The sequence below is a fragment of the Corvus kubaryi genome, unplaced genomic scaffold, assembly GCF_017639235.1.
Source record: "Corvus kubaryi isolate FWS band 111438036 unplaced genomic scaffold, C.kubaryi_AGA036_p1.0 37396, whole genome shotgun sequence".
Taxonomy (NCBI): Eukaryota; Metazoa; Chordata; class Aves; order Passeriformes; family Corvidae; genus Corvus; species Corvus kubaryi.
In genome coordinates, this window is record NW_024581135.1 from 22,156,391 (window position 1) to 22,180,191 (window position 23,801).

The window sequence follows — 23,801 nt, forward strand, 5'->3', positions numbered from 1 at the left end:
ACTGGCTCCATGGAAGGGCTGGCCTTGCCCACTGATGGCTTTGGTTTCATGTTTGTGGAAATCTGGACCCACTTAAACCAACAGCAAACCAGGCAAAAGGGCACATAATTCTTTATTTACCGAGAACCTTTGTTTGCTTCACTTTTCACTGGCAATTGCTCCCTATTCAGCTTTAAAGTTTTCAGTTCAGATACACCCTTAGCTTAAGGAAACAGTGCCACACAGAATATCTTTTTTTTGTAAAAACAGAAGGACTAAAACATGACTAGAAAACAACTACACAAGAAAACGGCTACCATGGCTTTTTCTGAAATACACACATATTGAAAAAAATGAGTTCTTCCCTTAGATTGCTTTGTCATAGCTGCATCAGAAGAATAAAAATGTTTTCTTGTATATCCTTTAGCTGATTCCTTTCACTGAAAAGTTCAGTGCTGCTTGTCACTGCAAAAGAGAGCTATGAATCTCGTGAAAGCTGCTTTGTTGACACCATCAGCTGTACAACATACGCTTCCAAACCAGACCTCCGAAAGCAGCACTGTTAGAGGGTTTTAAATCTCTGCTCAGAAACTGCATCTATTTCCAAACAGCAAGAATAGCTCTGAAATTGTGAAAAATGCACTCAAGTCATATTTAGAATGATTGTATGTGGGGGATATAACAATACTTTTCAAGACTGTAAGCACTGCGTATATTCATATCTTGTGCTATTTATCTTGCAGATATACAGCGCTAGAAGTTGCTGGCTGCAAGCTGGCAAGCTTGTAGCAGTGAGAAGGAAAGATCTCTCAGTTTGTCACTGGCCGTATATCACTGCAGCTGTGCCCTTTGATTACACAGAGGGCTCCTCCAGCCATTAATAATAGGAAACACTTTTTGTCTGGTGAATGCATCTCGACGCCATCCTCTAACACCTAGGCTTTGCAGTGAGGTAGAAGAGGCAAATTAAGGATGGAGCTTGTTCATTTTACATTTACACTAGATGTGTAAGCAAGGATAACCTTTGTTTTCCTCAGAAAAGAAAATATGCCATTCTTTTTCCTACCACCACAGTGACTGATTTTTTACAGAAACAATATGCACTGCCAATTACAACTTGCTGAGGAAGTGACACTAATGAATCACAATAATGCTGCCACAGCATCACGGAAAGTCCTGTGACGCCAGCCTTTTAGATTAATTGCATCACATATAATAGCCAAGCCACATCTGCTAACCAGGTGTATGAATGTAAAAGATTTTCCCAAAAAAGCAGAGCTTAGAGAAAATCAATATATAGGGAATGAAGTCCTAGGTATGAATACTGCATTGCCAAAATTAGATAGCTATCTGAAATTGTCACAAATAATTGATGCAAAGATTGGAAAATTCTAAACTGGTGTAAATCGTTTAACACCAGAGAGCACTACAAGAGGCATTTCATGCTTGACCTGCAAAATTAATCAAAATTAATACTAAGCTCATGTGGCACGCTGTTGTTCTTACCTGTTGCAGCACAGTGTATCTGAGCTGCTCCAGAAAGGTGTTTGCAGTGAGTGGAGCAGGGAACCTCTCTGGGTCTGGCCTACACTGATCATCTTCCACAGCATCTTTGACACAATAGGAGAAAGCTGTAGACCATTTGTCTTAACACTGCTTTTAGTCATGTGTCGGAACCTTGCTTTAACCCATCCCAATTTTTATTTAAGATTGGGCCTTTTGAGTAGTGAAAAAGCTCAACAAGAAACTATGAGCCCCCTGAAAACAAGCCCTGCTCTTGCTAGCCATTATTTTACCTCCTCTGATCTTCAGCTGCTAGAGGTAGCCACTTCATCACTCAGGCCATGAATGGATTTGCACTGGAGGAAAGGGTTCCACAAAATGCAGCTGTTTTGGAGGTATTCCAAATGTCACACAGAAAGGTATCATTCCCATCTCTGCGTTTATCCCAAAAGAGTGCCCTGTGTTTATATTTTGGTAGAACCCACAGTTGCTTCATTGATGGTCCTGTGACTATGATATGTTCCTCTTAAATCTGTGCTGACAACTTATTTGGGTCACGGAGTCAGAGTTTAATTTCCTCAGGTTAGATTTATTCCCTCAACTGCAAATAAATAAGAAAGAGCATGTTTGTTGCTGAGTCAAACACAGAGCTGAAAGTCTCCAAGGTGGAGCCTTTGGCCAACATGCTGTGCCTCTTTTTTCACTTACTGGCTTCATGATTTGAGAATTTGGAAGCTGAGGCCATTGCAGGATGCTCCCCAGCCTCAGCTGCCCACCTTGTTCCATGGGTGTCTCTCTTTACTGAATCCCTTCTCAGGTGGTCAGGCAGTATGTCATTCTGGGAACCACAGAAAAGCCTTGGCAAGAGAACCTACCCCGAGTTATGTCACTGACGCAACACCGTAAAAAAAAAAAAAAAAAAAAAAATTATATGGTGCTGTTCTTCCACAGACACATAACAGCTGGAAACTACCATCTATCCATATGAATGCCCAAATAGGAATTTGGCATGATATATGTTTGGCTAAATTTCACCAAGAGAACAAATCAGTCAGCTTAATGTATTTTTTTAGAAATCAAAAAAACTATACAAAGTCTTTTTTTTTTTGCTATTTTTATAAACTACCTGTCCCAAATACAGTTGTTATGTTGGTCACTGAATTTAAATGATGAATTTCCTTCTTTTAAGGCTAAGAGGAAAAGATCACTAAGTTTCTTATCAGGAGATAGTGATAGACTTCTCAAAAATGCATAGCATCTTGAAAGTTTGGTTTCATATCACCATTTATATTCCTGAGAAATAGACATGTCTCACATTCTGTAGCAGTGTTTTGTGACATTCGGATTTACAATGCTCAAGTTTAAGTCTCTAGCCCTTTGCAGTCTGTCAAAAACAGCTTCTCTGACCATTTATTTTTGTCTTCTGTGCTCAGTCTGAATATCTTTTGTAAATTTATACTTGACAACCCTCGTATTTCAGCAGCTGGCTTTGTTTCACAATCTACCTTGCTTGCTCTGTTGCATTAGCTGAAACAACAAATTTAATCCACGATGTCAATAGTAAATTATAGTGGAGATATAATATATGCCTGACATCACTAAGGTCAAGGCCATGGTGGAAATATTGCAAATAGATCCAAAGGGTCTGCTCATTGTGGTAGGTGCTTGCTGCACATTTAATATTACGAGAAACAGATTAGTGCCACACACTGCATTATGTTAGCCTTTTAGTTACAGCCCGCATACAACTCCAGCTAATGTAAGAACGCTCCCTCAACGTGAAGAGAGGTTCCAGAGAAGTTTGCTATGTCATTATATTTCATATTTTCTAACTGATAAATAATTAAAACAAGAATTACTTTACTGAAAAGATTCATTTAGAGCGCACATTTTCCATTACTCTAACTGTTTGAAGGGGTTGGGGGAAACATTTATTGCATACCTTACCTAAACTACCTTGCCATTTAAGTATCTAAATTACCTCAGTGAATTCTGAGCACAGAAGTGGTCGATGAATTGCTTTTTGCATAAATGCACTTCCCCTTTCCTAGAACCTAATTTTGTGTATAAACATACACACACACGCACACACACACAAGCACACACACACACTCACGCAGAGAATAAAGCAACTACTGAGCTCTCTCAAGAAGAACATTGAAGCCTGGAATTTTCTCTGTGCAATGAAGTTTTTCTAAACATTTCTTGTATTATATGCCTATAATATCCTTGGACTCTCTGAGGACCAGCCAAAAATGGGCTCTTCTACAATGGTGAAAGAACCATTAATGAATCATTTTCTCCTGTGTGAAAGTGCTCATTGCTGCTGATTTGTCCATTTTTTACAGCCAGAGCTTTTTAAAAGTAAAAATTAACTTTCAGCTTAAAAGTCCATTTATTGTCCAAGGGGAAAAAAATTGTGCCAAGTGAACCATAAACAAATTCAATGTATGGCAGACTATGGAGATTTTCATTCCATTGATCTCTATTATTTTTTTTATCTGGCATAAAGAGCACCAACAACCCAAGGACTTTCAATCTGCAATTCATCCCTTTAACTTGGCTCTAAAGTATTTTCATTCCTTAACACGAAAGGAAGGGCCAAATTTACAAAGCTGCAGCATATACACCAGAGCACAGCTATGGCGCTTGTCTTTCCCCATGCCCTGGCTGGATGTATGGGATTTAATAGTTTCCTCCTCAGAAGAGTGGGTTACCTTTTGTTCCTGGTGTCCCTAATGCTGAATGGGGAAGGCTTATGTTGGTGGTAACCCATTTCAAATTAGTTTTAAGAATGTGAGTAACCCCACAAGCTGCAGAAACATGCGGGGAAAATTGCTTGAATCAAGATCTTTACAAACAAATCTATATTTTTGAAAATAACCACCTCTGCAGGAGCTTTGATCATCATGTGCTTTTATCTATGTCCTTTACTCCTTCATTCAAATCCATGCCAGATTCGGGTGACCAACCGTAATTATCACTTAGCTTGTCACTGTATTTTGTGTTCTACAAGCAATGGTTGATGGGTTTGGGTCAGTTCTTGTGGGCCAGGTGTCGACACCATCTTTTGCCCATTGTAATATCTGTTAGTCAAAGCAGCAAAGAAATGGAATCACAGACCACATGATAATCCTTTCCTGACGTTGTCTGGCAAGCTTAAATGAGGTAGGATGACCCAATGGAATTACTGAATCTTATGCTTCTGATCTTTGGGCTGGTCCTTTAGGAAGGGCGGTTTTCATTATTGGTAATTTGGTGGTCGACTGCCATGAAGGTAATTGCTTTAAGGATATAAGTACTAATGAAAACCCCAAATCCTGTGATAGTTTCTGGTACGCAACCAAAAAATAGAAAATAGAAAGTGGAACTGGTGACTCAGTATGGGCTGCTTTAATGACTCTTTAATCTCTCCCATAAAAGAAGTTTAAATAATGCTGTTACATGCTGATGCTCTTAGCACTTGCTTTGGTGCATGATGTATGGCCAGTGTCTGCTCCAAGAATCAACAAATGTACATTATTCCATTAGCAGTTTTCTGTTTTCTACAAAGCTTTACAATTTATTAGTTATTTATGTTAATGTACTAGTGCCTTATTTTACATATTTATAATATCTTCTTTCCTCTGCCATGAAAAGCAATGAAAAGTTTAGGTATTGCAGATCAGTTCAGCTTACATAACATTTACAAAATGTTGTTTGTAAAAACAGTTTCATAGGTAGTTCTTTCTGTGCTTGGGACTGCTGTTTTAACTTATGTGAAAGTCTCACTGACATCAAAACAAGACTGAGGCTTTTCTAATTCTCTGCTCTTTCTTTCCGTCTGCTTTTCAGAAAGGGGGAGGAACTCAAGCTGTATGAACAGAGATGCCACTTTTTCCCCAGTAAAATTTGGGAGAAGTGTAGGACAAGGAAGAACATCAACAAAAGGCTGAAGATAAGAAGGTTTCAGTAGGAGGAAGAACTGATAGGGCAGAATGTAGTGGAGCTCCAGAGGGTTTCTAAAAGCATATCTATTCAATAAAAATGTAGCTGGTATCACTGGCTACCCAGGAACTTATTCCTGTGCCTGCATTTTGCAGCAGGGGATGGTACAACTTGGATACAAATCAGTTACTTCTGGCTGATTGTCTTTCCTCGATTTCCATGGCACATGGTCTTTACAGCACTTACCAACTCTGAACGTTGTCAGCATCATGGCTGCAGAACAGACTTCCTAAATTCCTCTTTTGAAGATGTCTCCATTACACCCAGCATCTCAGTTCTGCCTGTACAAGTGATTTAGCACAATGATGTCACTCTGGGCTAAGTGCAAGCAAAGGCACTGGGTTAGTGTGATGCTCTTAGTTTTGGGTGATGACTGTATGAGGTCAGTACTGGAGCATCTCTATCCAGCACTGCAATTTAAAAGCACTTGTGTGGGGTGACAAGAGTTTCATATTTCAGGATGCAAATTATTTGTTGGTTCCCCATGTGTGACTTCAGTTTATGTTTTTAGCAGTGCTTATGTCCTCTAATCACGTATTATCAATGCTTTGGGGTAAATTCTACTCATTCAACTCAATGACCTACTCTACTACATGACCTCAGCAAAGGCTCAGGTTCATTAGCAACAGATGTCTCCTCGGTGGCCTGTGTGAAGTGAGTTGCCTGTTGATGCAGTTCCTAGATATTTTATTACTGCATTTTCAGACATTTTTAGTTGCACATCTGCCTGTGCTAGTGAACGTCCCTGAACACAATGACAGTGAAAGAATATTTTAATAAAAATGATAACACACTGTTTCAGACACAGATCTGCTTTATCTCTAGAGGAGTTTCAAAGTTACAAAGCCTTTTGATTAGCTGGAAACCACATCTGACTTCGCTTTTTCTGTCCCCATGATGTGACTCAGCTTAAGCCACATTGGTTCCTAAATCCCTGTGTAAAACAATGACGGATGTCACGCAGATGAGAATCCTTTCTTGACTAAAGGCTGCATCCACACTGACAACCCCCTTTGCACAGCCCTCCTAACAGACAGGAGAGGCAAACGGGTTCCAGCTCTGCTGAGGTGACATCAATTCATCTCAGTGACAGAGACCTGTGCTTAGTTTCCAACACCCCAAACACTCCCAGTCCCAGAAAGCACCTGTGAACCACATTTATGTCTTCCAACAAATTTTCATTTACTTGCCTTTTCGGAGATTTCATTCCTGACATTTCTGAAAGCAGTTCTCAGATGTAGAGAAATCCTTTTCTTTCCAAGAACATTTCCAAGGCTCTGGATTATTTCGGGTTAAGTTGGATATAAGAATTTAAAGGTAAATTTATCTAAATTAAAAAAAAAAAAAAAAAAAAAAGAGCTTGTAAATGATCTCAAGCTGGAGCTAACATCAACTTGTCAGTTTGCCTTTTATATTTTCTGGATGGTCAGAAGGGAGAAATCCAATCCCAAACCCAACAGTTTAAAATTACCCATCTTATTCTACCTAACAATGAAAAAAATTACCATTATAACACCCATAATGTTGATGAATATCAGAAGCTTTTTAAGAGTCCTGATGGGATATCAGGAGTGGTCAGGATCTGGCTGATGGGATGACAGGATTTTGTTGGTCAGATAAAATCTGATATACAAGAGTAAATTAAAAATGCAGAGCAAAATATTCACCCTTAAAGAAGAAAACTAATACCAACATTGCTGTAATAATGCTGCTTCTACCATTTTAGCTAAATAGGAACACCTCTGTCCCTCCTGCCACAGCACCCCATGCCACTGCACTTGCTGTGAATTCACTCCAAAGGTGTGGTGCAGTGAGAGTAGGTGCAGGAGCTGAGGATGAATTTTTGACTGGGAAAGCAGTGTGTGCAAGGATAATACTTTTCAGAAGAACTTGTATCAGGACCCAGAATGCCAATGGTTTTTCTCCTGCCAAGCAAGCCAAGCTCATACTTCTGGTTCCTGAACAAGTGCTACAATATACACAACTGCCCCGATGACACATTGCACACTGCAGCCTTCCTCCTAGACCTTCCACTCTCTCCAAATGGCAGCCTTCCTGAATTAAAATATAAATAAAACCTTCTATAAAAGGGCAAGAAAAGGAGAGTTCTGTTTTCTGCAGAAAACCCAGCTGATTTGAAAATAAATATAGGGGAAATATTTGGCAACCAAGAGTAAATGTTATTTCTCTTCGAACTTGTAAAAATCAGAAAACCAAATAGTCTTAAAATGTGCTCTCTGTCTCTGGTCTTCCAGCACCAAGCTTACTCAGAGTTCAGAATGTTGACAGAAATAAATTACAAATCAGTTTATAAGGAAAAAACGGGAGCAATTTTTACAGGATTTTATTGTTTGCAGGATCATATATCTTGCTAGGGCTTGAAGAACACTGCTTTGGATTTCTCATACAGCAGGTAACTTCTTTGGGGAAATTAAGAAGCAAATTAAAGTGCTGTTTATGGCCACTGAATCGCTCTGAAAGCATATATTATTTATTATGAACATGTTATTCTTACAGATGTATGTGCTACTATCATAAATTATTATTTGCACCGAAGCAGCCCCTTAGGCCATATCTGAGAGAGGAAACCCAGAGTATGTCTGGAGTGTGCACCCAGCGGTGGGAGTGCCTGCTCCAGCCATCTCAGAGCCTCCTGCAGGTAAGACCCAGGTGTGCTTGGATTTTCTTATCCCAGCTTCTCCCTCATCCTTCCATGGAAAGGACACTGAAGGGTATGGTTCTGAGAAGAGCCCCAAGTATCCCAAAGCTGCCTCAGGGTTCCCAGATGCCAGCTCCCAGCATGTACCACCAGCTGCCCCAACCCTGAAAAACACATTTGTGACCTGGACCCCTTGTACTGGGAACCACAACAACCAAGAGCAGTTATCTAAGTTCCTGCATCAATGCTTTACAGCCTTATGTACTAGATGCTTCATAGATAAAGATCAGAGATCTGCCCTCAAGAGTGTACAAGAGTCCAACAGAAGGAATAAATAAATTGAACTTCAGAAAAAATCTGTTATTTTTTAAAAAACTGTTTTAACACTTGGGGAGGTAGCAAAGCCATGTGAAGAAGTTCTGACAAAAAACCCCAGTAAAACTACTATTTTTTACTATTATTTATCTAGACAAAGTGAAACTGAAATGACAAATGCACAACCAAATGCTGAAAGGTTTGATCTTGCTCAGGCATGAATGGGTAGATTGTTTTCCATAGCTCGGGACCTTCTGATTAGATAATTTGTTCATGATTATTTGTCAAAATGAGACATTTTCAAGGGAAAGTTTCAATGGCTCCTTTGTCAGGAAAAGTTTCTTAGCTTTGTTCTGCAGTTGAAAACATGGCTAAAAGAGAATAGGCAGACTAGCAGAAGAGTCACAGACTCAAAACAGGTGAGACCTGCCTGGGAAGTGGCCAATGCACTCAAATAGTTCATATCATGACCTGCAGAACCAGGGATCACATCTACCATCCATTTATCCATTTATTTGTTCCTTTTCCTTTTTTTGCTACGGTTTCTATTTCTCCTTTCTACTAACATTTTACAAAGGGTTTTGTTGTTTTATTTTCTTTTTTTCCACCAAGGTTCTTTATCTCCTTCAGATCATTCCTCTCACCTCCAAAAGCAAGGACTTGAATGCCCTCAGTGCTGGGGTATCATGTCAGCTCCTGTATATTCAAACCTGTGTTTTGTGAGCCCCCTCTAGCGCAGCTCACAAAGACAAGGTAACCCTCCAACCCTATTGGAAACTGCAGCATATCTTTGTAGCAGCTAGAAACAGGTATTTGCCCTCCCTTCCCTGCTGAAGTTGCACTCACAGAACACCACAAAAATTCAGGATTCTACTTATAGCATGTGCAAGATTTTATGAAAAAAACCCAAACAACATGAACCCTGTAAAGAGACCTTACATTTCTTTCATCTTAGCATTTGTGTCTGCTCTGCTGGCAGAGAGCTCTAATTGTCAGGGACACAATAGGCTGTGCTTTTATCTGTGATTAATAGACATGATCTTTCCCGAATGATAAATGCAGGTAGGTAAAGTCTCTGTGACTGTATCTATGCTCTATCATAGATTATCAAAACCCCTACAATGTGGACATGATAATAAGTATCCATGGTGTCTAAAAATGCTGGCTAAGAGTTCCTAATGTCTAGAATTCATTTTTTATTATTTTTATGTGGCTTTGTGGGGGAATATCCCCCACAGCATTGAAATTCAGTTTCTTGGTTGTTGTTCAGCTCTCTGTTCTGGGGATTTGCCCCACATTCCTCATTGAGATTCCCTTTAAGCAGGAAGAGGGATCAGTGCCCTGAGCAAAAGGACAGTGTGGACCTACAGAAGCATGCACCATCCCCAGTGTGGCTCTTGTGGGGACAAAAGGGCACAAATGGATCTTACAGAAACCTGCAACGCTCTCTTGCCCCCTTGCCAAGGTGGCGCCACAGCTACTGCCCCTCAAAGGAAGCAGTATCATGTCCTTTCTTTCTGATAGCAACATTTCAACTTCTTGTATGTACAAGTACCAGTTTATAACACTTGGTATCAGGTAATAAATTGGAAATAAAGGGCATATCAGCAAGAGCATACAACAGCATAATAGTTTAAAAAGAAATACAAATCTCAGCTGTTACTCTGCCAGTGACTCAGAGAAAAGAAAGAATATAGAAAGAAAATTGCTGACATTTATAAGCCCACATAAGAATACTAAAATACAAAGCTGCTTATGAGTATTTTGTAATGAAATACTGTCCTGATAACAGATTTTGTTTTAATTTTGTGCTTATATGTGATTTTAATGTATCCAAACTATTTTCATACATTGTTAAAGGCATTTTCTCTTTCGATTAGGTACAACAAAATTAAAAGTTTCTTAAATATAATTGCCTGGAAAAGGGAGTTGTCGGTACACTTTTAAGTAAGTCCCATGACTGACATCTCTAGCATGTTGAAATAAATACACAAGTAAAGTTAATCACTACATGTTTTAAAAGAAGGAATTGCCATAACTTTTATGTATGACTACATTACAATGTTTAGATAAATTGCTTGATATAGGTCATTAAAGAGGGACCAATTCATTTTTGTCTGTCTTAAAAAGGGCTCAGAAAAACATGATTCCTCATCAAACATCCACTGAAAAGACAACTCACTGTAATATACTGAGATAAAAAATGGGTTCAGGAGGGGAACATGCTTCTTTATCTGGTGGGTCCATTATCCCAGTTGTACTTGACAGCCAATGAAGAGTCACATAAAGTTTATATTAATTGATTTTATTGTTAATCTGCTTGAAATTTTGTAAGTCAAAAGGAAAAAAAACACCTGAAAAACATGCAATCAGCCACTTTATATTGTGTTTAACTGTACAAAAATGCTGCTCTTCCAGAGATCCAATCACCAGCAAGCTGCAGAATGCTTTGCAATTTTTACACACACTTTTCTTTCATCTAAAGCCAAAGACTGTCTATATGACACATTGCCACCTCTAACATTTATATTTTACCACTGTGGCCTGCGATGTACCATTACAATGGTGCTGAGCCCACCTACCTCTAACATCTCTTCTCATGGGGTATTTTCTCCCAACAGTGCTGGAGATGGCCTGTAACCCAAAAAAAAAGTTTTCTCAGTACAGGAAGTTTACAACACAGGAGATTTCAGTGCAAAACCACACAAAAAAGACCTTACTATTGGCACATGTTTGTTGGGGTCTCCCCCTCCCCCCGCCATGTAGCCCTGGGAGAGGGGTCCTGGGGACAGACACGGGGTTTCGCTGCCCCTGGTCAGCCTCGTTCCCCATGGGTTGTTTTGTGTTCCCCCGTGTGGGCAAGGACCCTCGGGTCCCGTGATTGAGCAGTTCCTCGGCAGAGCCCCGGCCATGCAGCTGGAGAAATAAACATCTCTGAAACATCTACCAAGAATCAGTCCATATATGTTCTTTCCACAGGCCTCGTTGTCTGATACACGTGTTGCAGTATCCTCACTGTAACACGTTTCTATACATTTCATTAGCAAAGATGGAAAAACTACAGTGTAAAGGAAATCTCTACTCAGAGGAGACTTTATTAGCTTCCTTAACTTCTTTTCTCGTGACTGGTGTTGGAAGTGCTGTGATAACTGGCTAAGTTCTACCTGGTTATCATTTTAACCTTACTCTGCTCCACATACTGCCGTCTATAATGCATCCAATTAGTCAGCAGAGTAGGATGTTAGTTGTGTTCTGGAACTAAATACTACCTGTTTAGAAAAGATCTGATATGGCACTGCTAACCAGAGGTGGGCAAAATACTCCACTCAAGTAATTTATTTATCAGAAGATGACAATTTTTTTTTAATTCCCCAAATGTAATAAAACCTTTTTTTGTCTTTAGGTTCAACCCTAAAAGATTTATCAAGATACTTCTAATTGTGCAACATTTCTGAATACTTAGTACTGAGTTTACGGCGTGTAGCTAGAGTCAAATTTGCTTGTGCTAATTGTCGACAATTGAGGTGATGATTATTTCATCAACAGCAAGCTTGGTTCCTAAGGGTTTGACTTGGAGGGAGCCCAAGTCACCCCTGTCTGCTGATGAAGCTGTTCCACTGTGTTACCCTCCTGTCAAAATGGGTTAACGTAGTGTAGCCCATGGCCACCATGCTACAAGCGTAGCATTTCTAAATGAAAGGTCCTGACAAAAGAGGGAGATGAAATCCTGTCATAGAAAGGAGCTTTTCTTTGCTCACTCCCAGTGAGTTACCCAGCTCACCGAGGACAGACATTCACTGCATGCACACATCTGGCCCAGCCTCTCTTCATGTAACATCATTCATCAAGTCCTGTCGTGTTAGCCTTGCTGCCCACATTCCCCCAGCACGCCACGGAAAACTTTCCTCTCAGCACCTTACATTTCACTGCCTCGTAGGCATCCTTTGTTCACTTTAACAACAAAATGGTGCCATTCAGGGGCTGTAGCAACATAATTGGTAGTTACACAGCACAGTCCTCCAGTCACCAAGAGGTCTGCAAGTGCATGGTCAGGCTAGGATTGCTGCAGTGTCATTCACTGCTCCAGAAAATGCAAACTTAATATTTTCGTGATGCATCTTGTCTCTGTGATTTCAAGAATGCTTTGTAAATATTCGTTCTCTCCATGTACATACTAGGTGAAGCTGGGAAGTATTAAGTCTCTGTGGAATATGAGAGGAGGAAAACATAATTATACTTGTCTCATTGCTACAATATAGATGCTGTGAACCCTGGTGGTCAAAAGCACTATTTCTGCTCTTTGAACATAATTTCAAATTTTTCCACTTCATAGTTCAGTCCTGACAGCAAAGTAGGCGAGTGTATTGCAAGTTTATGAATTTTGAGACCAGACTCATGAGACTGAGGTGTCCTGCTGCCTGTGAAATGGAAGGCTGCAAAGGCAGTGCCTCCCAGGTATGACATCCATGGAAGAAGCATGGACAGGACCATCAGGCAGCCTATGCAATTGATAGTTTGGACCATTCCTGAAAGGGTGATATTTTAGCTTTTATTTTTATTGCATTTTTATGTGTTGAGTACCTGTCTGAGGCCATTTTTAACAGGCTTCCATCACTTATACTTAGCTCATTATCAGTGAGGACAAGGGGAGAAGCTCCTTACTTGTGTACTTTAATACACACTCCAGTCAGTTCATGAGTAGGTAGATAAGGGAAATGTGAGGTACCTGCAATCTCCTGATTCCTTTTACCCCATTGTGGTTCTTGTGGTTCTGGGAGGGGTTTTTTCGTGTACTTCCACACATGTTTATCAGTTTCATCTTCTCCAACTACCCCTCAAAGCCTGGGTTTTGTCTCCTTGCCTTATCCAGCACCCTTACGCCTGCTCCTTTCTCTGCTGTCTGTTCTAGATTACTACACTAGACTATCATTCTCCTCCAAAAGAAGAGTATGGGGGTTTTTTTTATTCTTAATTTTCTTCATCACATCCCATTTGTCTCCTCAGTCATCACAACTCTCTTATCTTGTCAGGCTCAAAACCTTGGCATCATCATTAGGTATTTGCTTTCTCTTGCCAGTATCTATTCTACTACTCAGTATTATAGATAACCTTCTCCTAATATATCTGTTTTCATCTCTTTCTGTACATCTTCTTCTCACTGTTGGAACTATGGAATGACTCAGCTCTATGCAGCCTTTCCTTGACATGGCTCTGTTTGTATTTGTTTAATGAGATTCACCTCAAACAGTCATTTAAAATTTAGGCATGTAGACAGATAGAGCAGTAGGTCTGTCAACCTGTGAATCACTTGGATCAGTCTTTGAGTTGAACAAATAACAATTAACTCAAAAATAATAAACTCTTGAGGTTTACTAACAAAGAACCAGCCAGTTCTGCCAGCATTGCACTGTAGATGAACAGAACACAGGTTTATTCGTAAACACCAAATTAACCTACATATTTCAGAAGAAAAATGAATTGCTAAGGATCTATGTTCTTTCCTCAATATTTGACATGCAACAATATTGTGTCACTGTGCCCCGAATATTTTGGTGCTTGTCTGTGACACAGTCCACAAGGCACAACAGCTATGAAATGTGGATCCTTCCAAGCCATTTCATGCTTGTCAGGTTGGCAACCAATTTGTGCTGGTGATGAGACTTGTCTGAGTTGCTGGGCATTGCAGGCCTGTTTCTGTTTACCTTGCCAGCCCATTTGCAGCCAGCTGTTCTCCAGCAGGAGACAATGTTAAAGCAAACACACACATGGATATTGTCCATAATAATTAAGATCCCAAGGCAGCAAGTCCCTTAAACATGTGCTTAACTTTGTTTAATCACGTGACCAGTCTAAAGCTTCTCCTGAAATGTCTTCTATACTTGTCCAAACTATTAACATTTCCTCCAGGTGATAAAAAATTAAGTATGTTGTTCTTCCATGCATGTGTCATCCAAAAATATCCACATAGCTTCAGAGTGGGCATTTTCCTGCAGCTGTTTCAAAATTTTTTTCATATTTTTGATTCCTCCCCCTGTTGATTCTCTGACAGTACTTCTGCCTGCCAAATTGTCAATTTGTTGATAATTTCTCTTCTCACTTGTTATATCTACTGTTATTTAAAAATAGAAGACTCTTCGTTCATGTTAATAAAACTGTTTATATATCCTATCTCTTCACCCAAGATACCAAGGCTTATGTGCTTTGTGGGAATAAATGTGCTTAATAAATGTCTTTGAATGATCATCTTGGCCATTATCATCAGTATTTAGGAGATGAGCTTCCACATATTTTGTTGGTATGCATTACAAGATTAAAAGTTGATGATACACAGAAATGGAAGTAGATATCTGTAGCAACTCATAGTCTTGGAGGAAACTTAGCGATTAGACAGATAAAGCCTGATGTAATAAAAGGTCTTAAGACACGTGACTTGTAAATAGCCAGTCATGGACTCAAACATTTTTCTGAGGGACAGCCCTCTTTTGCTTCAGAGCATCTTTTGCTTTTTGTTTTTGCAAATTCCCAATTTGGGTCTGCCAGGTGAAGTACTTCGGTAAAACAGAGTTGCCCCTGTGGAAGAGAAGTTTTGATGGGTTATAAGGCTGCAAGGACACAGAACAAAACTTCTCTTCCCAGAAGGGTGTCATTTGTCAAGAAACCAAAACAGAGGTTTGGTGCAGCTGGGCAAATCAGACCTGCCTGCAGTACAAGCAAGCTCACTGTAACTTAGCTGGAGCTTTCAGCTAGCACAGTCCTGAGCTCTGGGTAGTGTGTCTTTGTCTTAAGCAGCTCCAAGAAAAACTATCAGTAGTTTTAGAGGTGAAAATCTCTAAGAGGAAGTAATTTAAGACTCTGAGCAGCCTTTACTGCAAAGCTTTTCTGCCCATTACTGCTCTGACTGGAAGTCTATCACAAACTTGAAGTAAAAAAGCAAATAAAATCTCATGACAGTTTTATACAAGTTTCTCTGCCATGGTTAATTCTTAGCCTGCTACACAATATATACACAGCAAATACTGCTTCTCAGGATCTGAGTATCAAAAACCTCCTCATCTCAAAACTTGTTTCAGACAGCTGTATGCAAGCCAAAACCTCCTGCTTCGTCATTGGCTCCCATGAAATAGAGAGGAGCTATGCTGCTTCTTTCCCAGCCTCACATGGTGGTCTGAGGAAATACCAGAGCGGACATCTCAGCACCACGCCGTGTTCCTCTGGAAAAATAACCCATGACACCGAAAAAAGAAAAAAAAGCTCCACAATGGTTACTGCCAAATGCCATTAACCTGCTATCAACAAAAATCTACACCGTTGCATGACAACAGATCAGCGTTTCTGTGTATGGCGAAGCATAGTGGAGCCATCTGCTCACAGTGTGTGGCCTGAGTCTTGGGCTGCAAGAGTGCCTGAAAATTTTGTAGCACATTTCTGAATGTCCCATCTCTACTGCAGATGTTTCCATCTGCACAGTAGTGTGGTGCAGCACATCTCACGTACCGTAGCATTTGCAGTTTCTTAATCTCTTCAATGGGTGGTTCTAATCATGCTGGTTATCATTTGCAACCACCATTCTTCCCCTCATGACTGGATGGCATGAGATACATTAATGGTGGTAGTTCCTCTCTGCAGCAGCTGTCAGAGGCCCTCAGCCTTCTGAAACATTGCTAGAAATGTACCAGAAAAAAAATCCTTTAAGCCTTTTTGGAGCTTTTCAACAGTAAAATAATAAAAGCAGTGAACTAGTATGTCAATCTTACTATTTCAGCTATAACACAAGCCAAGGCACGTGCTGGTATCTACCCCAGCCCTTTGATGGGAGCCAGTGGCCATGTGCAGCCACACTGTGTTCACTGGGCTTGCAGAACTAAGTGCAGGACCACGGTTTCTGCTGGCTCTGCACATGCTGAAAAGTAACTTTCCTACTGCAGTCACCTGAGGAACCTGCTTTTATAAGTCAAGAAAGAAGAATCTGGCCTTTGGCATACAGTCTTACCATGTCCCAGAGAGTAAGTAATGATCTACAGTGCCCAATAAAACACAACTATAGTGGAGTGAATGTCATGATTGTTACAAGGTCCAGATACACTGTATCAGACAGCAAGTGCAGCATTAGGTGTTCACAGTCGGCAGCAGTTGTAGGGTACCTTGTGTTAGCACTTGTTAGCATTACTCCAGGAGGAGCTTGTGTGCATTAGTCAAAGCGGCCAGCTCAGAAGGGGGTCTGCCAGCCCTGCGGTTCAATCCTCCTCCCATACACCTCACACCTCAGAGCTGAGAAAGCCAGAACTCATCCAGACTGGTTTTTTCTTACACTGGCTGGCAAAACTGGCCAAGCAGAGCACTATACTGGCCCTCCTAAGAGGGACATGGCAACTTGCAGCCCCTGGTGTACTGGCAAGGTCTGAGGAGTGAGCTCATTAAGGCTCAGTCCATACTCTTTCTGGCCCTCTTTTGTATTGGAGTAACAGTGATCTGATAGGAACGGGAATAAAGTAAAACCAGCAAGCTTTTGCTAGATTTTAAAGTGACAGTGTCACTGGTGAATGGATGATGCTGGAAAATGGTGGTGGTGCTTTAGAGACACCCAGTGATCCACCCAGTGATCAGGCACACCATCAGCAATCATATGGAATGAGCGAAAAATGCCCTTCTGGAAATGCATAAGTATGTTGGCCTTTGGCCTTTGACAAATACTATGTAGGGTGGTTCTTCGTTGTGTTTTTGTTCGGCTCAGAAGTAAATAATGTACGTTTTATAACCATCAAAACAATTCTCTGCTTTCCCTCTTCAAATCACCATAAGAATAAATGACACAGACAACTGTTGCCCAAATAAGTAGACTGACTGATGCTTTTAACATTGATATTCTTTTTTCCCCCCCTCTGCATTTGGAAATCATAGAGAAGAAATAGCAGCTATGCAACTTCAAAGAACTTTCTAGCACTGGATGTCATTAGAGATATTGCAGCTGTTCTTCCTTACTCAGATGGCTCTGGCTCTCAGATGCAGCCTGTTCTAAACAACAGTAAGTAGGGAATGGACAATAGTTTACTCACTTTAAGTTTTGGTGTACATATATACCAGAAGGTATATATACCAATCTGTACCAGAAGGTATATGCCTTCCAATTTGATTTAAAAATTCTGCTGACCTTGCTCACAGCTAAACTATGGGAGCCTTGAGCTGACCGAGATGCTTTACTGGTTAATGGACTGAATTGGTGTAAACCGTGAGGAAGGGGTGGGTGTGTGCTTTGGCAGGTGCTATGAAGTGCCCTGAGCAAGGCAGAACTTCAGGGGGATAGGGGGGCTCCAGGCAGTGTGACTGGATCCATCCTAAGCCTTTGGTCCCAGGGACCAAAAGCATTTCAGGAGGAGTTATTTATCTTGTCTGCTACAGGAACGGTGACACAAGATAAGGAGACTTTACTGTCCAGAATGCCCAGGACATCATAACTTTGGCTTCATTTCTGTATTAGACTCTCAGGTACCCTGATGCAACTGGCTGTATGGTTTGTATAAAAAAACTCCCTTCCCAGGAAAAAATGGGACTACTGGTCTTACCATCACTCATCCTAGTATAAGGCCAAAGCAGTTATCTGTCACTCAGTAACTTATTTTGTTGTTTTTGCTGTTCTTGCTAATCATCAAAATTTTAATGTATCAGTCCTTCCCATAGCATTCCACATCATCCTGTATTGCTTTCACAGAATCATAGAGTATCTTGAATTTAAAAGACCCACCAAGATCATCGTGTCCAACTCCTGATATGGGCCATAAGCCAGATCCTTCTGCTTATCCCCCATCTCACCTCCCTAACAGGGCATACCATGTACGTGCTGATTCAGCAAAATACACAATGCTACCAAGGGAGCAGAGTGACAAGAACGAGATGTCCTGGTACCAAATGGGGACATTCCCTTTTCCTGGAAATGCTCAAGGCCTGATAAGTTTGCATTTCCTCTGCATATGGACGGACTTCCCCAGTGGGATAAGCAGTTTAGCCAGTTATTTGTGTTGTGACTGGGCTTGCCATTAATAGTTAATATTGTCTGGCACTGAATGTATTGTTACCAGGCCTCTAAGGTATCACATTTGATGGGCACAATTCACACTTCTCAGAAGTATTATTCCAAGCTTCCTGCCAGCTCCTTAGTTTACTCAGGCTTCTTATTTCCACGGCTATTTTTGCAGCGACAAAGGCTGGAAACATAAGACCCAATTCTCTGCCAGAGAGAAGTGTGCCCTGGCTGCCTGCACTGGGGCACCACAGGGCATTCCATGGGCTCTTGGAAAACCACAGCCACCCCAGCAGGGACTCCCCAGCTCTGGTTACAAGCCTGGAGCCAGCCAGTCACACTGATGTGTCTCTCCTTCAGGACCACAGTAAAGCACTTCTACCAGCCTGAAAGCCATGAATTTCCCTACCCAGCTTTTCATTATGAAAATCTGCTATTTCTTTTTCACTTTGCTCTTGTAGCCAGGTGGGTGTGGGACTTCCTTTTATTCAGGCTCCATGTCTTGGCCTCCACTGTACTACGAGACCTCCACATTTGATATCTGCAGGCAGCAACTAGCAAATGAGAATCACCCAGCAGCTGATAATGTTTTATTGAAAGTGGGTAAATATAAGGCCCAAGGCACAAAGTATCATGAGCCACAATAGTGAAGGGAAGGTGAGAAACTAAACAGGAGACAAATGCATTGCTCTGTACTTCCAAGTCAAGAAATAAGAACATTCTTTCAAAACGGCAGATAATGAGTATAGAAAAATACCTACAACCATGAAAATGTGAAGCTAGTATTTTCAGGGTTACATTTGTTCCAGTTTAATGGACTGTATCTAGTATATATTAAAACACTCCTAAGCAATACTTCTCTAGTTAAAGATGGGTCAGGTTTTTTCACTGGAAACACAAATTTCTGGGCATATAGTTCAGCCTGAGCATGTGATAGAACTGTTGTGTCTGGGTGTGGTTCCTCCCTCCCTACACAAGACTATCTAAACTAGCTATGTTGTTTTTACTTAGAGTAATGAACACAAAGATATTGTTTTGGGGCTCCATCCAAATATGGCCGATTTCCCTTTAACAAGAAAGAGGATTTAAAATGAAATGGGAATGGTGGAACAAGTTCTTGCTCTAAGAAGATCCACTACTTGCAATGGATGAAGACTGACTCACTTTCATAATTATTTCCAATGCAGAGTTCTGCCAGCATCTGGCACAGTTAGTGGGATATTACTGGAATATACACAGTGAAGAGTTTAGTCCAATGAGGATATTAGGATATTAGCAAAGATGCTAGTTTGGCTTTCCACTTCAAGATATGCACAGTGCAGATTATGCTGAACAGTAGCAACAGATCTTGTCTACACATGGAGTTATGCCTCCAAAATCATGTCTGGATCCTCCCTATTCCAGAAAAAAAAAGTGTGCTTGATCCTGTGCTTAAGTAATTTTCACTGTAAATTAAAATAACAAAAAGGAAAAAGTTTTTTTCTTCAGTAAGTGAGTCTATACATAGCATTCTTTAAATATCTTTCACATTATAAAGTCATATCCTACCCCAACCTAGCTCTGAATTGCAGATAATACTGTATTTATAAAGCGTACATTCTCACGGGATAAGAAATACTGCTCAAAATGCCATCCAAATGTTGAAAATGTAATATTTCCACTGGATAGGTGCCATCCTTGTCTGGTAGGCTAATGGATCAGAAAAAACTGTCTGTGAAAAGACTACTGTGGCAGTGGCTGGGAGTCCAGCAGTTTCTTTTCCCCTCCCTCCCCTTTTACCAAAATTGTACTTCCTGGTGTTATGGTTTAAATCAGATTTTGAGAAGTCCATTATGATGCATCTGTTTAAAATATCACGAGGAAGCACAATTCAATAACACAATGTACAAAAGCTGGGGCTGTGAATTAATACTGTCTCCTGCTTAACTTAGTGCCTCTTGTGTTACAGCATCATTGACACACAGTTTCACATCTTCCAAAATGTGTCATGAACTGTAAACAGCCAGTTGTGCCTTCAACTGTCTTCCCATGCCCTTGCATCATCTACATCAGACCCTGTGGTCTTACATAAAGTAATCCAACCTTGTTGACTTTAAAATAATATTTTATTTGAGTTATGCTGTAGTTACAGGAAATCAAAATGTTATATACCTATTTGTCTTTTTGGCAGTTTATACTTTGTGTTGCCATTTATATTACCTGGAGAAAAAACCTCCAGATAACCCATGCAAATTATTTGTAGAGGAGCTAATTTCTATTTCTTCTAAAGCCAATTTTAAACCTCCTCCATATGGCTGATAAAAAGTATTATGAGGCAGTTGATGAAAACGTGGCTCCAATGAAGTCAGTGAGTTTTGTGACTGACTTCAGGAGAGCCAAGACTTCACCCATTATCTCTTTCTGTAGCATAGGGTCCAGCTCTATTAAAGTAAAAAAAAAAAAAAAAAAAAAAAAAAACAACAAAAAAAGAAAGAAACTATTAATCAACCTAGAAAGATCTGGTTAATGTATTGCAAGGTAGGCCTCTGTTGCATGGTGTGTGCCTTTAAATTCTGCAAGCATTTAAAGAAACCCTGCCAAAAAAGTGATACATGTGCAGCCCCAGCCCCGGAGCCCAGATAATATCCATCCTGCCTACTGCAACTATCATGCTCTGCAATAACTGGGCTTTCCTTCCTCACCCTCTGAGGCCCTTCTGACAGGCAGACTGCACACTTCCCTAGGCAGAACTCCAGTGTTTGCTTGTTGCAGCTGGAGTTGCAAGGCAATGTCGGATACTGAAAGGACTGGGGATGAAGCTGGATGTAAACAACAGGAGTTCCAGTCTTGTGTAATGCAGGGTCAGACATCTGCCCTTTCTTACGTTCATTTAAACATAACCTACAGTCACCTGGTGTATCTTTCTCTTCTGAATTTTACATCACATTAATCTGATATGAAAATTCCATTGTGGAAGTAATGCCGCATACTCAAAACCACCCATCACAAATCAGAATGCTAAATTTAGGAAGAAAAGGTTTTCTTACCATTGAAACCCAGATGTCACACACATAAGCATGTACCCCGATTCCTGGTCGTAAGCCCCAGTGAACAAATGGGATTCTTCACACTGTGATATTGTACAAGTACTTGCTCAGGCAGAGAGCAGCATGAAATAGCAAACAGCTGATCAACCAGATGACAGAGTTATGTTTTGAAGACCACATTTAAAAACAAAAGTGGTGTTGTTCTGCACACCATAGCCTAAAGAGGGAATTCCTAGGAATGTGTCCAAAATCCAACAAATATTAGTATTGATTCTGAAAAGTCTTTCAGTAAAGCAAACTAACTCGAAACCCCTTCATTTCACTTAAAAACTCTTCAAACTTACGTGGGCGTGCACACACCTTAGCCACATGTATATGGAATTCTGTAATGCTTTGCTGACTTTTTAAATCATCTATGTTCAAAGCTTTGATCACAGTGCTGCTACACTGTTTGCCTTTTTGCAGCCTTTACATTTTATTTGGTGAGAGAAGATTAAAATTTCATTAGAGAGAAAAGAAAATCATTATTTATCTTTCATTGAAAACTTGTGTTTCCATAGATGGTGTAGAGCTCAGAGTTTTAAAAAATGCAGTAGACAATGTGATGTGGTAATTTCTTCTGCTTTAAAAGTACAACTTTCTGTGAGCATTAGTAACTGCAGTCATTACTGTAAAATTATGGAAGACATATAAAAATCTGAGATGGAAGAAAAGGAAGGTTTTTGCTCCTTTTTCAAATGTACTTTATTTCTGTAATTTGTCACTAAATATATATATGAATTACCCAGTAATATCCTCATTGTCTTAATCAGAGGTGATTAACATAAGGGTATACAAAACATTATCAGTTTTGAACCAGTGAGATAAATATACATTTTAAGGCTGTATGGTCTGCACATGCACAGAGGACTAGCCAATTATGTCCAAAGAGAAATACTTATTTTTAGAAACCAGCCTTAATTCAAGACAGCTAAACTAAAGCAAGCACTGCTCTATACTATACCTACGACTTTCCCATTCATTCAGACGTCTCAAAATAAAGAACAACACTGTTTCTCTTTTTCTTTGTAACCCTGCCTTGATACACAGTGTAGAGATTCAAAGCGACTGAAATGCACAGAGTTGTTAGAATTTCTACTAAAACTAACTTCATGGTTATTTTTTCCCTCTTAGTGAGAACAAGGCTCGTTGTTCCTGCTCATATATCGTCTGTTTTTCAGCCAGCTTTCCCCTATGGATCCCTCACTGCCCGCTCCCCGCCGAGGCTGCTCTGGCTGCACTTCAGCGGGCACCAGCTCAGGCTCAAAGACAAGCCAGGCTTAGGCAGCGAGTCACTATTTTTCGTACAGTGGCCTTGAACATCAGCCTTGCCACATGAGAACCAGCCATCTTCACCTGAATAAACCGAAAGTTAAAACATTTTCTACCCACAATTTCCTTGTTTTATTACTATTACTCCCCTCCCTCCCTTCCCTCCCCCCCTCCCGCGTTAAGTTTCGGGCGGCTCTGGCAAGCGGCTCCATGTGACGACGGCAGCGTGGTCGCTTCCTTCTCGGCCAGCCACCGGCAAATACCGCTGGAGCCTCAAGGGACGGACATCCCGAGGGGGAAGCGATGTCCCGAGAACCTGGCATCCCCGCCTCGCCTGCTTCCTCAATGCCCGCACCCCAGCAACCGGGCGCTGCCGGCTCCCGAAGCAGCGCGGACACAAGCGTAGCCCTTTCCCACGGGCACGGACAGCCGGCACGGCACGGGGGGAGCGCGGCGAGCGGCGGCGGCCTGTCCTGTCCTGTCCTGTCCTGTCCTGTCCTGTCCCGTCCCGTCCCGTCCCGTCCCGTCCCGTCCCGCTGTGCCCCCCGCCCCGCCGCGGCCGTGTGCGGCGGTGCTCGCCCGGTCACCGTCCCGACCGTGCCTTCTCCCTGAGCAGCACCGACGGCGAGGGAAATGCTGAACTTACTTGGTTCCTGCGGCGGCCCCGGAGGCGCGGAGGGCGAGCACTCTCTGCCGCCTCGCCCGCCCCTGGCTCGGGACGCCCTGCCCCGGGCGCGGGGGAGCCGGGACGGCGGGCCGAAGCCATCGGGAGCCCGCTCCGCCGCTGCCTGCCCCGCCAGGAGCCTTCCAGCCCAGCTATACCCGTATTGTTTTCCTCGCACCATTTTTTTTTTTTTTTTTTGATTTGCAAGAAGACGCCAAAATCCCCGTAAATGGCTCATTTCTGGGGTGGGGGGCGCTCCCGGCGGCCCGCGGGGGTCGCGGCGCGGGGCCCGCCACATTCCCGCTCCCACAGCGCCGCCTGGCGGCCCGCCCGCGCCCCGCG

General features: G+C 41.4%; 1 long non-coding RNA gene across 2 annotated transcripts; it reads right to left on the reverse strand.

Annotated features, from left to right (window-relative positions):
• Positions 1–6,660: 6,660 nt before the first annotated feature.
• On the reverse strand, positions 6,661–23,739 carry LOC121670665. Of its 2 annotated transcripts, none has more exons than XR_006018199.1 (4): positions 23,442–23,739; positions 15,938–16,104; positions 11,026–11,077; positions 6,661–6,796 (listed from the first exon to the last, which is right to left on the reverse strand). It is a non-coding gene; the product is annotated as an uncharacterized LOC121670665 (long non-coding RNA). The 2 variants fall into 2 exon arrangements; XR_006018198.1 differs by lacking the exon at positions 23,442–23,739 and adding an exon at positions 21,485–22,047.
• Positions 23,740–23,801: the final 62 nt, after the last annotated feature.